The sequence below is a fragment of the Phascolarctos cinereus genome, unplaced genomic scaffold, assembly GCF_003287225.1.
Source record: "Phascolarctos cinereus isolate Bilbo 61053 unplaced genomic scaffold, phaCin_HiC Scaffold_9;HRSCAF=440, whole genome shotgun sequence".
Taxonomy (NCBI): domain Eukaryota; kingdom Metazoa; phylum Chordata; class Mammalia; order Diprotodontia; family Phascolarctidae; genus Phascolarctos; species Phascolarctos cinereus.
The window spans coordinates 86,839,877-86,856,174 of NW_027556402.1; the positions used below are offsets into that span (position 1 = coordinate 86,839,877).

General features: G+C 38.8%; 1 pseudogene; it reads right to left on the reverse strand.

The window, feature by feature from the left end:
- Nucleotides 1-806: 806 nt before the first annotated feature.
- Nucleotides 807-5,616, reverse strand: LOC110200943 (heat shock cognate 71 kDa protein-like; annotated as a pseudogene).
- Nucleotides 5,617-16,298: the final 10,682 nt, after the last annotated feature.

Here is a 16,298-nt window from a genome sequence, read left to right on the forward strand (position 1 = left end):
TAAATGACTCTGTTCTTAATACTTACGGTATTTTCTGGTATGTTTGAGAAGCTAGTAGTGATTGACTTGTCCCATCTTTAACAATTATGGCAGCCTTATCTAATTTCCCAGCTGCCGGTAAATCTGCCATCAAGTGTAACCTAAGGAAGCATCTAGGACCCATAACATTCATAAAAGCATTTCTTAGACAGAGATGATTTTCATCTCACGTACGGGTCATGCTCACTTTTATTGATGTAACTAATCACAATCTCTCACCTCTATAATGCTGGTCAATTACATGATTTTCATTCTCTCATTTGTTCTATGCTTATAAAAATGAGTTTCATATTCACTTCAGGGTCTTTTGATCAAAGACAGAATCATTCAATCCATCCTTTATGATCAGGGTGCATGCTCCTGTTAATAAATGATATCTTGCTTGGAGAATTGCTTCAATTTACTTTTTTTTTGTTAAATTTGAAATGCTACAGTGATTTTGACTGTGGCTTCATGGTATTTGAAATCTTTCTTTGGATATAATATTATGGGGAGTTTATATTTTGTGATTTGTGTGTGTGTGTGTGTGTGTGTGAATTTTGAATAGATTTTATTCTCCAAGACAAGAATTGTATTTCCACTTCTTTACAGTATTGATAAAGTGCAATGTTGTTCATTTATCTTGCTCTGCATACAGTCAGTTATTCAGAATGCCCAGATTTATACAGTAGCTTAAATGTTACTTTTAAACTGCTACTGTCTTCAGTACAAATCTGACTCCTTCAATTTTAGGAAAGCTGTTTGGAATGCTCTTTATTCTGGTGTATTTAGTCAGCCTCTTCAAGAGCAAGTCCAGAAGAAGCACCTCCAGAAGGGGCTGCTCCACTCACTGCCTCCTGGCATGCCCACTGAACTCTGGTACAGCTTAGTAATGATGTGGTTCCAGATCTTCTCCAATTCCTTCTGCTGATGCTAAAATTCTTCTTTTTCAGCATTCTGGTTCTTATCTAGCCAGTTGATTATTTCATTATATTTGTCAATGATCTTCTGTTTCTCTTCATCACTAATTTTGCCTTGTAGTTTTTCATCCTCAATGGTAGCCTTCTTGTTGAAAGCATGAGATTCAAGAGAATTCTTGGAAGACACGTTGTCTCTCTGCTTCCCATGCTCAGCCTTGTGTTTCTCAGTCTTGTGGACCATATGTTCAATGCCTTCTTTGCTGAGACGACCATTTTCATTGATGATGGTGATTTTGTTCTCACTGCCTGTGCTATTATCCACAGCAGAAATATGGATGATGCCATTTGCATCAATGTCAAATATTACTTCAATCTGAGGAACACCCATCAATGTGGGGGGGGATTTCTGTGAGCTCAAACTTTCCAAGCAGGTTGCTATCCTTTGTCATTGCTTTCTCACCTTCATAAACCTGAATAAGTACACCAGGCTGGTTGTCTGAATAGGTGGTATTTTCTGTGTCTGCCTGGTGGGGATGTTGGTATTATGTTTGATCAGAACTGTCATAGCTCTGTCAGCAGTTTCAAATCCAAGGGAAAGAAGAGTAATATCCAATAACAGCAAGTCCTGCACATTCTCAGATTTATCTCCAGAAAAAAAAATGGCAGCCTGGACAGCTATACCATAGTCAGGAACCTCATCAGGATTGATACTCTTGTTGAGCTCCTTGCCATTTAGAAGTCTTGCAGAAGCTTCTGGATTTTGGGGATGTGAGACGAACCACCCACCAGGACGATGTCATGAATCTGTGATTTATTTAGCTTGGCATCTCTTAAGGTCTTTTTTTGCAGTGTCCAGTGTGCCACAGAAGAGATCAGCATCCAGCTCTTTGAAACAGGCTTGGTGATTGATGTATAGAAGTTGATACCTTCATAGAAGGAAGCAATCTCAATACTGGCCTGGGTACTGGAAGAGAGGGTATGATTTGCACATTCGTAAGTGAGGTGTAGATAGCACACAGCCCACTTGTTCCCACTGATGTCCTTCTTTTGCTTTTGTTTCAACTCAGCAATAAAATGGCTAACTATGCAGTTGTCAAAGCCCTCCCTACCCAAGTGGGTGTCCCTAGTTGTGGACTTGACCTGAAACGTGCCATCCTCAATGGTAAGAATGTAGACATTAAAAGTAGCACCTCCAAGGTCAGAGATCATCACATTTCTTTTAGAACCAACCTTTTTGTTCAAGCCATAAGAAATAGCAGAAGCAGTTGGTTAATTGATGATTTGGAGCACATTGAGATCAGCAATGGTTCCAGTAACTTTGGTGGCCTGATGTTGGGAATCATTGAAATAGGCTGGTACTACAACCACAGCATTGGTGACAGTCTTCCCAAGGTAAGCTTCAGAAATTTCTTTCATCATGGTAAACAGCATAGAAGATACTTCTTTTTTTTTTTACTTTCTAATATAAATTTATTTATTTTTAGTTTTCAATATTCATTTCCACAAGTTTTTGAGTTCCAAATTTCTCACCCTTTCCCCCACCCCAAGATGGCATGCATTCTAAATACCCCTTCCCCTGGTCTGCCTTCTCTTCTATCTCTCTGCACTCCATTCTCTTATCCCCTTCCCTTTCTATTTTCCTGTGGAGCAGGATAGACTTCTGTACCCCCATTTCCTGTATTTCTTATTTCCCAGTTGCATGTGAAAATATTTTTTTCAAAACATGTGTTTTTAAAACTTTGAGTTCCAAATTTTCTCCCGTCCTCCCTCCCCACCCACCCTCATTGAAAAGGCAAGCAACTCAATATATATGTGCAGTTATGCAAAACACTTCCATAGTAGACATGTTGTGAAAAACTAACTCTATTTCCCTTTATCCTATCCTGCCCTCCCATCTATTCTATTCTTTCTTTTGACCCTGTCCCTCCTCAGAAGTATTTACTTCTGATTACCCTCTTTCCCAATCTGCCCTCCTCTCTATCACCCCCCTGCTCTCTTGTCCCCTTCTCCCCCTATTTTCCTGTAGGGTAAGACAGATTTCCATACCCAATTGAATGTGTATGTTATTCCCTCCTTAAGCCAAATCCTATGAGAATAAGATTCCTCATTCCCTCTCACCTTCCCCTGTTTCCCCTCCACTGTGAGAGACTTTTCTTTTGTTTTTTTGTGAGATAATTTACCCCATTCTACCTCTCCCTTTCTTCTCCGAGTATCATCCTCTCTCATCCCTTAATTTTATTCTCCAGATATGACCCCTTAATCTTCAACTCACCCTGTGCCCTCTATCTATCTATCTATATATACATACATACAATTTTTTTCCTTCAACTACCCTAATACTGACAAAGTTCTCATGAGTTACAAATATCATCTTTCCATGCAGGAATGTAAACTTAATAATAAGTCTCTTATGATTTCTCTTTCCTGTTTACCTCTTCATGTTCCACTGGAGTCCTGTATTTGAAAGTCAAATTTTCTTTTAGCTCTGGTCTTTTCATCAGGAATGCTTGAAAGTCCTCTATTTCACTGAATGACCATTTTTTCCCCTGAAGGATTATACTCAGTTTTGCTGGGTAGGTGATTCTTGGTTGTAATCCTATCTCCTTTGCCCTCCAGAATATTATATTCCATGCCCTGCGGTCCTTTAATGTAGAAGCTGCTAAATCTTGTGTTATCCTGATTGTGTTTCCACAGTACTTGAATTGTTTCCTTCTGGCAGCTTGTAATATTTTCTCCTTGACCTGGGAACTCTGGAATTTGGCTACAATATTCCTAGGAGTTTTCCTTTGGGGATCTCTTTCAGGAGGAGATCTGTGGATTCTTTCAATTTCTATTTTGCCCTCTGGTTCTAATATATCAGGGCAGTTTTCCTTGATAATTTCTTGAAAGATGATGTCTAGGCTCTTTTTTTGATCATGGCTTTCAGATAGTCCAATAATTTTTAAATTCTCTCTCCTGGATCTATTTTCCAGGTCAGTTGTTTTTCCAATGAGATATTTCACATTGTTTTCTAATTTTTCATTCTTTTGGATTTGTTTTACAGTGTCTTGATTTCTCATAAAGTCACTAGCTTCCAATTGCTCTATTCTAATTTTTAAGGAAGTATTTTCTTCAGTAATCTTTTGGACTTCCTTTTCCATTTGGCCAATTTTTCTTTTTAGGGCATTTTTCTCCTCATTGGCTTTTTGGACCTCTTTTGCCATTTGGGTTAGGCTGTTTTTTAAGGTGTTATTTTCTTCAGTATTTTTTGGGGTCTCCTTTAGCAAGCTGTTGACTTGTTTTTCATGATTTTCTTGCATCACTCTCATTTCTCTTCCCAGTTTTTCCTCTACTTCCCTTACTTGCTTCTCAAAATCCCTTTTGAGCTCTTCCAAGGCCTGGGACTGATTCATATTTTTCTTGGAGGCTTTGGATGTAGGAGCTTTGATTTGTTGTCTTCTTCTGGTTGTATATTTTGATCTTCTTTTTCACCAAAGTAAGATAATATAGTCTGACTCTTTTTGTGCTGCTTGCTCATGATCCCAGCCAATTACTTGAGTTTTAAACTCTTTGTTAAGGTAAGAGTCTGCTTCCAATGTGGAGAGTGTACTGTCCCAAGCTTCAGGGGTTTGTGTAGCTGTTTTCAGAGATACTTGTAGGGACCTGTAAATTTTCAGTTCTTCCAAGGTGGTATGATAAGGGGCGAGGTGTTTATTCCTTTCCTGGCCTCTGACCACAAGTATTCCTTTCTGTCCCATAACTGTGAGGAGGGTTTTCCTCTCCATAGCCACTCCAAGCTCCGCCATGCCAGCACTCCTCCTCACCCCAGCACCGCCGCCCAGAACTGTGACCCAGATCCACACACGGGCAAAGCAAGAGATTGCTGCCTCAGTACTGGAAAAGAGATCCCTGCAGTCCCTCTCTGATCAGCCACTGGATTCCCCCTCAGTCTGTGGGCCAGAAGCTCAGGAAGCAGCTGCCCTCCCCCAGGGCCACGCTTTTGGGGAATGGAGCTGAAACCCCGACTTCCTCTCTGACCACCAACAGAAACAGACTTTCCCCACTGACCTTCTAAGTTGTCTTTGGCATTCGTGGATTGAGAAGTCTAGAAATCTCCACAGCTGCCCCTGATTCAGTCCTCTGAGGCCTGCTCCAGGTTTGCTGTGGCCTGAGTGCCCACGCTGCACTGCGCTCATAGCCCAGCATGATACACCTTTCTGATCAATCACCGAGGTTGTCTTGGGGTGCAAATTTTTTTCACTCTGTCTTTTTGTGGGTTCTGCTGCTTCAGAATTTGTTTACAGCCATTTTTTATGAGTATTTGGAGGGGTTTGGGGGAGAGCTCGAGCAAGTCACTGCTTTCACTCCACTATCTTGGCTCTGCCCCCTAGAAGATACTTCTTATGGATAGAAATGTTTGGTCTCCCTTTTGTACTCCACTTGGACCTTAGGTCTGCGTGTATCATTCACCACTATGGGAGGCCAGTGTTTCATGTCTTAATATACAATTGCATCATCAAATCTGAGACCAATCAGACATTGCATCAAAACTGTGTGCATCTTAATTCTTTGCGGCATCACTGATTAAGCATTCTGTGTTGGTGAAGGTGATATAACTTGGTGAGGTTCTGTTTCCTTGGTCTTTAGTAATGACTTCCACTTTCCCATGTGGGAAGACTCCCACACAGGAATAAGTGGTGCCAACTTTGGATCCCTTCAACATGGGTGCTAGGGAGTCAGGGGTCATAGCTGACTGCTGTGGAGGAAGAAGGGCTAATGATGCACTGAGTAGACTTGCATTTGTAATTAATTTCAGGAGATGACTAGTAACATCTTTCAATTTCTAATTGGTCCTTCTGTTCTAATATATCTAGGCAGTTTTCCTTTATAGTTTCTTGAAATATGATGTTTCAGGGTTTTTTGAGTAATTCAGGAATTCAATAATTCTTAAACTATCTTTTCTTGATCTACTTTCCAGGTCACTTTTTTTTTGTGAAACAGTTCACATTTTCTATTTTTTTCATTAAAAAAAATTGTTTTATGATTTCTTGATGTCTCATGGAGTTATTCACAAGCACTTATCCAACTCTTATTTTTAAATTTATTTTCTTTAATGCAGTTTTGTACCTTTTTTCCCCCATTTGGTCAGTTCTGATTTTTAAGGTGTTATTTTCTTTAGTACCTTCCAAGTCTCTTTTGACAAGCTGTTTATTTTCTTTTCTTAAGTTACTTGTATTTCTCTCATTTCTTTTTTTTTCAGTTTTTCCTCCACTGCTTTTATTGTATTTTTAAAAGAATTTTTTTTCCTGCTCTTTCTTTACTTGCTCTAAAGATTAGTTTTGGGCTTGTATCCAATCTGCATTTTTCTTTGAGGTTTTGACTGTATGTGTTTGCAAGTCATTGTCTTCTGAATCTATGTCTTCAACTTCCCTGTCACTATAATAGTTTTTTTTGTGGCCCATTTCTTTTCTGTTATATGCTTATTTTTTTTCCAGCCTACTTTTTGCTTTTAGATTTTATGTTAGAGTTAGGCTGTCCTCATCTCTGGAGGGGATGAATCATCTAAGATTCTCTCTTTCATGTCCTTTTGCTGCTTTCATAATTTGCTTGGGAGTCCGTAAGTTTTCAGTGCTTCTAAAGTGGTATGATATAAAGACAGGTCTGGTCACTTTCCTCTTCTCTCTTCCTTGGAACTCTGACCCAGAATTGGATAATTCTGTGATGCAGAACATCATTTTACCATTTAGGTAGTAGGGCCCTTTAGGCCATGGAAAGCAGGAGTTGCTGCTTAATCTTGCCCCAGACCTCTTTCCTCCTAAATCTAAACAATAGTGACATGTACTCTTGCATAGCTTAAGCACAGCCCAAAGCTCCAGTGCAAATAGATAAGAAAGCTTGCAATATAATTGCTTTAGACAATTATGTTTATACCAGAGACCAGGACACCTGGTCTGGTTTGTGTGATCTCTGATCCGTAACAATGGGGTGCTTGGGTGCTTGTGCTTGTACTTGTGCCCCAATTTCTCCCTAGTCTCATAAACACTATCTCTAACAACCATTCCCCAGCCCAAGGACACTGTGCCTAGCAGTTATTCATGCATGGGCCTAAGCATGACCCTTCTCTCTCTCCCTGGTACAGCTACACTGAGCTGGGCTGCTCAGGCTCCAGCCCTCAGATCATGTCTCTGAAAGCCTCCCAATTCCTCAGTAAGTTCCTGTGTTGTGAGAAAGATTTCCCTTGTTGCAGAGCATTCTCTCATTAAGACAGAGGGAGAGGGGTGTCCTTGACCAGCCCAAGAACTCTTCCTCTTGCCAGACTTCAAAAATCCTTCCCCCTCCCTGTCCGGTATACTCCATGTATTTTCCCATCCATAGCCCCCAAAGACACCTGCATCTTTGGATTACCTCATCAGTGTTCCTCGCATTTCTTTCCCATGCTCTTTTCTATATAAACTCTAGCTCAACCCCTTATGGGGGCTGCTTGCTTTGGATGCGCGTACCCCTTGTAGCTGCGTGCTAATAAAGTCCACATCTTAAATCACATCTGAGTCTCACTCGCTGATTTCTCAGTACAACAGTACCAAATCCAAATGTAACCTGATCCCATAATTGGTGCTAGTCAGGGGTCCACTTTGATCTCTTTCTGGCCAGGTTTTCAATACCTTATCATTCTTGGGGTTTGAACTTCTCATAACTGCTGCAACCAGTGCCTAGTGCCATCTACTTATGCTTCTCTGTGCTAGAAAAATAACTTATTGTGACTTTTCTTGGATTCCCTGTTTAGAATTCAATTTGGTACATTTTCTGTGCTCATTGTAGCAAAGGGTTTTGCGAGGAGTGTTTGACAGTGGTAATCTTTCACTATCTCATGTTGATTCCATCCTAAATGAAATTAATAAAAGAGTACTTAGCAAAGTGCTTAGCACATTGCAATCACATAATAAATGATTGCTTCATTTCTTAATGATAATGGCATTATTTAAAAAGTAAAGGAAGCAGTAAGGGAAATTGCTCTTCTAGATTTGAATCTGACCTAGAAAAAGAAATTGTTTAATGAAATAGAAATGATAGAATCTTTGTGAGTGTAATTGACAATTTTGTTTTAAAATTTTGATGGACAATGATAGGAAAACAGGGTACAACGTGACATATGTCTTTTAATATTGGGAGATAAAACTTTCTCCAATTCAATTTCGAAGAATCCAATTGCCTAAACTGGGAGAAGAGAGAAGAACTCTCAAGAGTTCAGTTCTAATACTATTAATAATAATAAAATTCTTATGAAGAAGTAAAAAGGCAGGATCCCTCAAATGACCCAATTTGCAGGGAGATATCAGCCATTCCCAATTTTAGGGAAAAAAAAACATGGATTGGAAGGTGGTATCCAGGGTGATACAATGAATGAAAAATATAGTATGTTTGCTTATAAAAATAAGAAGGTAGGAATTATTTTCAGTTAATGAAAAATTTATTGATTGCCTCATGCAACAGCCAGCATGCATGCATGTAGGCTGAATATACACATGCAAGAAGCCCATGACTGAGACTGCAAAATTCTCCTAAATTGCCACCACAGTTATACCTTTCATCAAACAACTCTGGCTTCTTCTCTTTACCAAGCATTGTTCCCCAGTTGATATAATATTGATAGAAGACCCTTTTCTTATCCTGTGAACATTCTGTTTTCAATATCCAGAGATCTCCCATACACATAATCCTGCAGTTTATTGGCAGCTCTGTTGCCTCCTTTTTCTGATTTGCAACCTTGTTCGTTGGCATTCATTATTTTCCCTTGTTACACCATTCTGTTATAATCATATGCAAAATTTAACCCTTTAAACACTATCCTGAAATTATAGTTTCAAGTGTTCTAAAGCTCAGAGAGAGCTGAGATTAGCAACAAATACTAAAAACAACAGAGAAGACTTCTTATGGTATATGAGATATATGAGCAGAGAATACAAAGATTATGACAAAATAGTGAATATAAGATGGTATCACTCAACACATACTCTTGGCTTCTGTTTTCTCCTCCAAGAGGAATTATCTTCAGATTGAGGAGTATAAAATCTAAAGGTTAGAGAGTTGAAGCTCCACCCCCTAAAAAAAGTGACATGAGAGAAAAACCAACTGTCTTCAGTGTAATCAAGTGATTATATTGATATAATACATCCATGGCAACTGAGAGAATTGAATTTACTTGCTAAGTCACTTTAAATGATCTTTTAAAAAAATCTTTAGTGATAAAACAGATGCTACAGACCTAGAGACTGATAAGAATTGACTCAAGTTTCATCAAAGGACAAGGAGGTGTGATTTTAAAACTGTGGGTCCATGAACTTGACTTTGATTCCTAGGAAAATTCTTGTTACATGTTTTTATACATCCTTACTGTGAGAAGTAAGAAACTATTATATTTTCATATAAGGAAACTGAGAGGAAAGTAGCTCTGGGTGAGGAGCTTCAAGAACTAGCTAAAATTGGGTGAAACTGTTAGTATGGTTAGGGAGGCTGTAAGTTGGATAAAGGTTAAGCTTTACTTAGAGTGTGCATTTTTAATAGCCTCATGAATACTAGCTTTTCCACCTCTGGGCAGAATTAAGATGCCATTTTCTGAACATACAATGTATGAAGAAGGGAGCGGGAAGTACCAAGGGGAATATGTGGTGGAAGTTTCAGGAAGTCTGTGACCTAGGGGCAGCTAGGTGGTACAGTAGATAGAGCACCAGCCCTGGATTCAGTAGGATCTGAGTTCAAATAGGGCCTCAGACACATTACACTTACTAGCTGTGTGACCCTGGGCAAGTCACTTAACCCCATTGCCTAGCCAAAAAAACAAACAGAAAAAAAAGGAAGTCTGTGACCTATGCTGACTTTTACCAATGAAAGTTAGCTGGGAAGACTTGTGGTGGGGAATAGAGATACAAGGTTTGTTCTCATCTGTGTAGAGTGTGTGTGTGTGTGTGTGTGTGTGTGTGTGTGTGTACAATGCTCGCCTTGAGTTCCACATCCACTTCCTGCAGGAATGTATTAAAGATTTCAAATGCTTCAATCATCCTGAATCTGTATAACTTACTGTGTCTCTATGGGCACCAGAGGTTATTTCCAACATTACCCATAGTAAAGGGATACTTTGTGAACATCAATAAGTGAAAATAGTTACCAATAAAAAACCAGCATAGTTTCATTTAAAAAAAAGTTATGTTACATTTTCTTTTTTGATACAAATAGCAGAGTGGTAAAACAAGAGAATGTAATACCAGAATTTCAGCAAAACATTTTGCAAATTTAAATGTCCTCCTCATGGACAAGATTGCAAGATGTTTGCTAAAAGATACCACAGTTAGATAGATTTAGACCTGTTTAAATGACTGTAGTCAGAATACACATTAATAGGTCAAATCGGAATATTATCTGTTAGACTGTCCAAAAGATTTTTCTTGAGTTTATGATGGTCATCATTTTCACTAATGACTTAAACCAACATATAGAGTCCTACTTCCAAAAGTAAAAAATGTCATAAAGTTGGAAAGGTATGGTGGTACATTGAATAACAATCTGTTATCACAAAATAATAGGCTGAATATAATGAAATTAAATTCAATATGAAAGCATGCAAGCTGCTAGACTAACATGTTAAAAAATCAACTTCACAAATAAAATGATTAGACAATACTTTGTGAGATAATGATCTAGAGATTCAAGTGGCTGTGTTTTTCTTTAGATGTTAGGGGTGCTGGGACCCCAAAATCACTATATGTGTGTTCTGCCCAAATTAATTCAACTCAAGCCTTCTTTCACCCAGAGACAAGGTTTATTAAAGATCTGCCATATTGGCCAGGCTTGTAAGGAATCTGCACATTTGTGACACTCCCAATGATGAGGGGGCATGAGGAAGTCTCAGTCCCTAAATGGTAGCCAACATGGATTTTATATAAAGAGAGACTTTGGGAGGGATCTAGGAGTGGCCAAGTAGTTTGAGGTGACTGGAGGAGGGGCTGGGAGAAGGCTATCCTGATAGGAGTGGCCAGTAAACTAGGATGATTGAAGGGTGTGAGAGGATCTGGATGAGAGTGACTGGGAGGTTGAATAGGATCTAAATAGGATCAAGGATGGGAAGTAGCCTGGGGCCATCTGGGCCATCTGTTAATAGACAACGGAGGGTTAGGCTAAATTAGGGTAACAAAGAATTGGGAGATTGGGGGTAGGAAATAAGGAAAACTGAGTTGATAAGATTATAACCTCAAACAATGGCTAGAGATTTCTTTGATCAAATAAGTGAGTTCAAGGAAACTTCAAGGCTTTTCTGGGGCCTGTAGACAAATGGGACCCAAATTCTTTTTAAGATGAAGGGCAAAGGTCTCAGCTTGGGCTGCATGTACCCCATCAGATGGTAAACTTATTTTAACTAAATAAAAAATACTTCAAGTTGTAGTAAATTTTAGGCAGCTTTGACATAGTTGTGCTGTCCAGAGCAAGGGAGGTGATTTTAATCCATTGTACCTTATCCCTTTCTATCCAACTGTATAATACTACATTCTTATAGTTTTAAATGATGCCAATAACTGAAGTCCAAAAGAAGATGACTAGAGAGTGAGAGGCCTAGAAACCATTTAAAGATTGATTGAGTCAACAGGTAGTGTTTGTTGTCATCTAGGGGAGCTGAGAACTGCAAAATTTAAGGGGAAAAGGCACAAGTCCTTCCTGGAAAGCGTTCTACTCAAGCCTTCTTTCAGAGAAAAGGTTTATTGTTTCACCAGTAGAAGCTGGTGGTACTTTTAAAAAACTAAGGCTATTTGTGATGCTAATAACAAGCTGGCTAGACTCTTAAGGAATCTGAGCAATTTAGTACATGAGATTCATCTTTTTTACAGTGTGTCCAATAGCTTGGGGGTAACCAGGAGGTAACTGAAATTGAGGAATGGCAGTGGTCCAGAAGTAACAGAAGATAAGGGCTAGACTAATTTCCAAGTAACGGAGAATAGAAGGCCAGAGCCACAAGGGAAAGACAGTTGAAAGGACTATTTGCCAATGCCTCAGGCAAAGGAAAAGGGAAGATTTGGAGAAAAGGGGTAGGCTGATTGTTACCTTCCCATTGTCAAAGAATTGTCATGTGTAAAATGTTCTCTTCTTGGCCTCAGAGGACAGAACTAAAAGAAATGGGTAGAAATACAACAACAAATTAAGACTTAACTGAAGGAAAATCTTCCTAAGAATTAGAGCACTGCCAGAATGAGAGATAGTCAGCTAGGGCCTAGATAAATGATTGCTGGGTTTGATATAGAAGGTACATGTTACAGGTACAGGTTAAACCCTCTGGTTTAGAGATCCCTTCCAGTCCAAAGATTCTGTTCAATTATTGTTTCAGATTAGACTTGGTGATATCTTTTCCTGAAGGAAGCTACTCCTTAGCCTATCTGAATTACTTACAGATATCCATGGGAGTATAAACAGCTTTCAACTGAAATCAAATTAAACTTTTCTTTCCCTAGACTGCTGACTTACTACCTACTTAGCAATTCTCAGTAAGTACAAAGAATGGAAGTTAGTAATGCTCCAAGGTAGATTATAGCTAGTGACCTGAGATGGAAAGCTCTAAAATCTACTACTAATCCCTTCAGCAGTCTAGTCATTAGTCATGAGTTTGCTTTAAGAAATATAAATTGCACCTCTAATTAGATAATTAAAAGTCTTACAGAGAAGAATAAAGAGAAAGCAATCTTTCCTTTAAGAGACTAGGAGGGAAACATGATTATTTAGGCTAGTGTATGCTGAATATGTTTATGTTTCAGTGTTAAACATTTGTGTCAGCCTAAATAATCTCTTTTTTTCCTTTGTGGATATTCAGATTCTTTCAGAGCAAAGTAACATTTCTGGAATATTAGTTGTTGTTGCTGTTATTGCTGTTGTTGTTGTTGTTTTTTAAAGCTACTCTGATTTTGAAAAACAAGCAAGGCACCAGTACTTCACAAGGCATGGGTAGTGACCTTACTGTTTCAGCTTTGGTTTAGGCTTGAACAGCTGCCTCTCTGTCTGAAGTAATCTAATAAAGTCAAGCAAATGGTTTACAAAAGGAAAATATTGTTCAGGTAACAGACAAGAGTCAGGCAAGATGTCAGTGTTGGAATTGTACTCTCTGGCTCTTTGTGACATTTTGTATAGTTACAATGCTAGTCTTCCATTTGGTTTTTCATCTTCCAACAGAAATGAGAAAGAAAAGATGAAAAGATTGTTACTTGAATATAGTGGAAATAAATATAGTAGAAACATTTCATTTTAAAAATACTCTCAGAGTCATGATAACTTCTATGGGACTGGATTATAATAATTCCAAGGTTAGTTTCTGAAGTTTCTGAAGATCTATTTCTGAGGATCTCAATTATTAAAGCCTACCAGGTTAGACCATTAGTGATATCACAGCATTCAGCATGATTATATAACATTCAGGGCAGCCACACACATAGAAGCTGAGGGAAGACACTGAGGCCAGAGAGTCATAATGGGGATGATAATATTGTACAATAAGTTAGAAGTGGTTCAGTCACAATGTAAGAATGGGAGGAGAAAGGGGTGAAGAGTTAATGGTTGCTGGTAGATTACTGAGTCAGAAAATTTTGCTGGTATCAACTTGCACAGATTGGTCAAAGGTAAACAACACTAGGTTGTATGAATCATTTTTTTATTTCCCTCAAAGAAGGCATCAGTTACTTGCTGCATGACCCTGGGCAAGTCACTTAACCCCAATTTCCTGAAAAAAGAAAAAAAGTAGATATCATGAATGCGTGGGAGCTGCAGTTTAGAATTGGGCTTCCCGAGGGACGCAGTCCAGAACTAGGCTAATTTTGGGGTCAGAGCACACAGTTTATGTAGGGCACAAAGGGGTAATATCACCTCATCATCATTTACCCTGGACTGAGGAAATATTTCTTTTATCAGACCTCCCTCAACTATACCAGACCACTCCAAGACTTGGGTTGTCTAAACAGAAGAATCTGTCTCCACCCAAGCCTTAGCAGAACATACTGGAGCTCAGATTAATTTAATTATGACCTTGCATGGGGTCTTACCAGGATTAGGAGAGTCAATTCAATCTCATTTTCAGTAATGTTCTTCTGAAGAACAACCAAATTTAAAATCAAGACTTAGGAAGATGGGGCCTAAGGAAAGCTCTGAATATCCAAGATAATGATTATCAAAAATTTTTCACAATGTGTATGTAAAAAGTTCTCAGAATGATGAATTCAGAATATTCTGAATTTAGAAAATGTTTGTTGCTCCATGAGGCATTATCTAGGTATCTTCAGAGTAGGAAAACGGGACCAGTCCTGTCTCTATACCCCACCAGGAGCTATTCCCAGGTTGACTGCCCTCTCCCATAGTGATACCTCTGTAGATTATCAATTGTAACATTAACTGTACATAGAAGACACTGAGCAAGTATGATTGCAGATCCTTTGTAGAGGTGGAATTGATGTGGATTCAGCATATGGTACACTAGCAGTTAAGGAGAATATTAGGGGTTGCTTCTCCATGTATCACCTTCTAACTTGAATGCAGCCTGAAATCCTTTCCTCCTTATCTTGAAAGACCATAAAATTTCTCCTTATGCTGTAATATAAAACTCCTCCTTATTTTGAACCACCCTAAAATTACTCCTTATCTTGAAACTACATCTTCATCTGAAATGTCTGCAGGCTATAGAGCTTTCTGTCAGAATTTTGTTGTATAAGCCTCCCTTTCCCAAATACTAGTTGCCTTACTTAAACCCCTGTGCTATAGGCTCATGTGCTTTAGTATCAATAAAGCCCTCACTGGCTAAGAGAATGTTTAAGTGGATTCTTTGGCATTGAACCCATACAACTAAACCACTCTCTCAATTCTGACCTCATCAGAATGATAGTAAATATGAATAAAGAGAGTGAGCTACAATAACAAGGTGAATTCAATGGCAGAATGGCTATGGCATAAACTGAATGCACTAATTTCCCAAATATAGAATCTTACTAGCTTTTCGGTATTCATGCAGTAGCCTTCAGCAGTATTTTGTTTGTTTCCATTTATTTATGCATCTAGTAATCATTCATCATTGTTGGTTAGACTTTAACATGATTTAGACTTTATTGCTAATTACTTATTGTGGTGAGCATCAAACTGAATTGTACAGAACCTGATAAGGTTAAGTTAAAATATGCTTGTTGAAGAGTTAACTGGATGGGGTGCTTGGGTGCTTATGTTTGGGTGCTTGTGCTTGGACCCCAATTTCTCCCTAGCCTCAGAAGCACTATCCCTGACACTTTCTCCCCAGCCCAAGGACACTGTGCCTAGCAATTACTCATGAGTGGGCCCCAGCAAGACCCTTATGTCTTTCCCTGGTACAGTTACAAACAACACCTGAAGGAATTATTAGCTTGAACTGGCTTTGCACTGGGTCATAAAGATATTCTTACCCACTGGACTGTCTATACTACCACCCTACCTCATTATCTACATCCTGGGCTCCTCACTAACTGTATTCTAGTCTTAAGACATATGTATACTCCCTACATCTATCTTGTCAAACAAGACATTGATTGGTGGCAGACTGGACAACTCTCAATTGTCCCTGACCCCTAGTTAACTTAGTGACATAGCAGGCCTAAAATCACACCTTCATGTGCCCCCCCTTGTGGGCTTTTCCTAGTGAACTCTGTGTAAAATGCCTGAGCAGTAGATACAAGAAGTGCATCTTCTTTTAAGAACTGACCACTCCTTAACCACTCCCTAATCCCACCCTGAATCACCTAGTTAGCATATGTGGCACATGTTTTATTGTATTTTATCATATATAAACTTTAACTGTAGCACTCTAAGATTGCAGGATCCTTAAGAATCCTTGCCTGCTGAAAAGAGTAACAATAAATCTTTGCCACCCTGACTTGAAAAATGCTTGAGTCTGTGAATTCATTCCAGATGACTCATCATGTACTCCAGTCTTTGAGGGGTCTCAATCTCTCAGACCGCAACAAAATGTCTGCTCTTAAAGAAAAACATTTCAGCGATTTTATGGGAGCAAACACGATACTAATGAGCACATAAGGCAGACATGGAATAACAGGTATTATTTAGATGAAGTCTGAAAAGCAGTGTGACCAGAAGAGATAGTCTTCATATAGAAAAAGTAAAGAAAATATTTAGCGATGTTAAAGTCCTAGAAACACTAAGGCAAAAACTGTATTGTGTTATATTGGGGGAAAAAATCACAACAAGAAGAGGAAATGGTGCCTACAAACATAATACTTTCTCCCTGCCAGAAGGTTCAGAGAAAACAAGGTAGCTTCATTCCTTAAACATTTTTTTCAAATTCAGTGCATTAATCTTTCTTTTTTTCATGCTTCAGGGCAT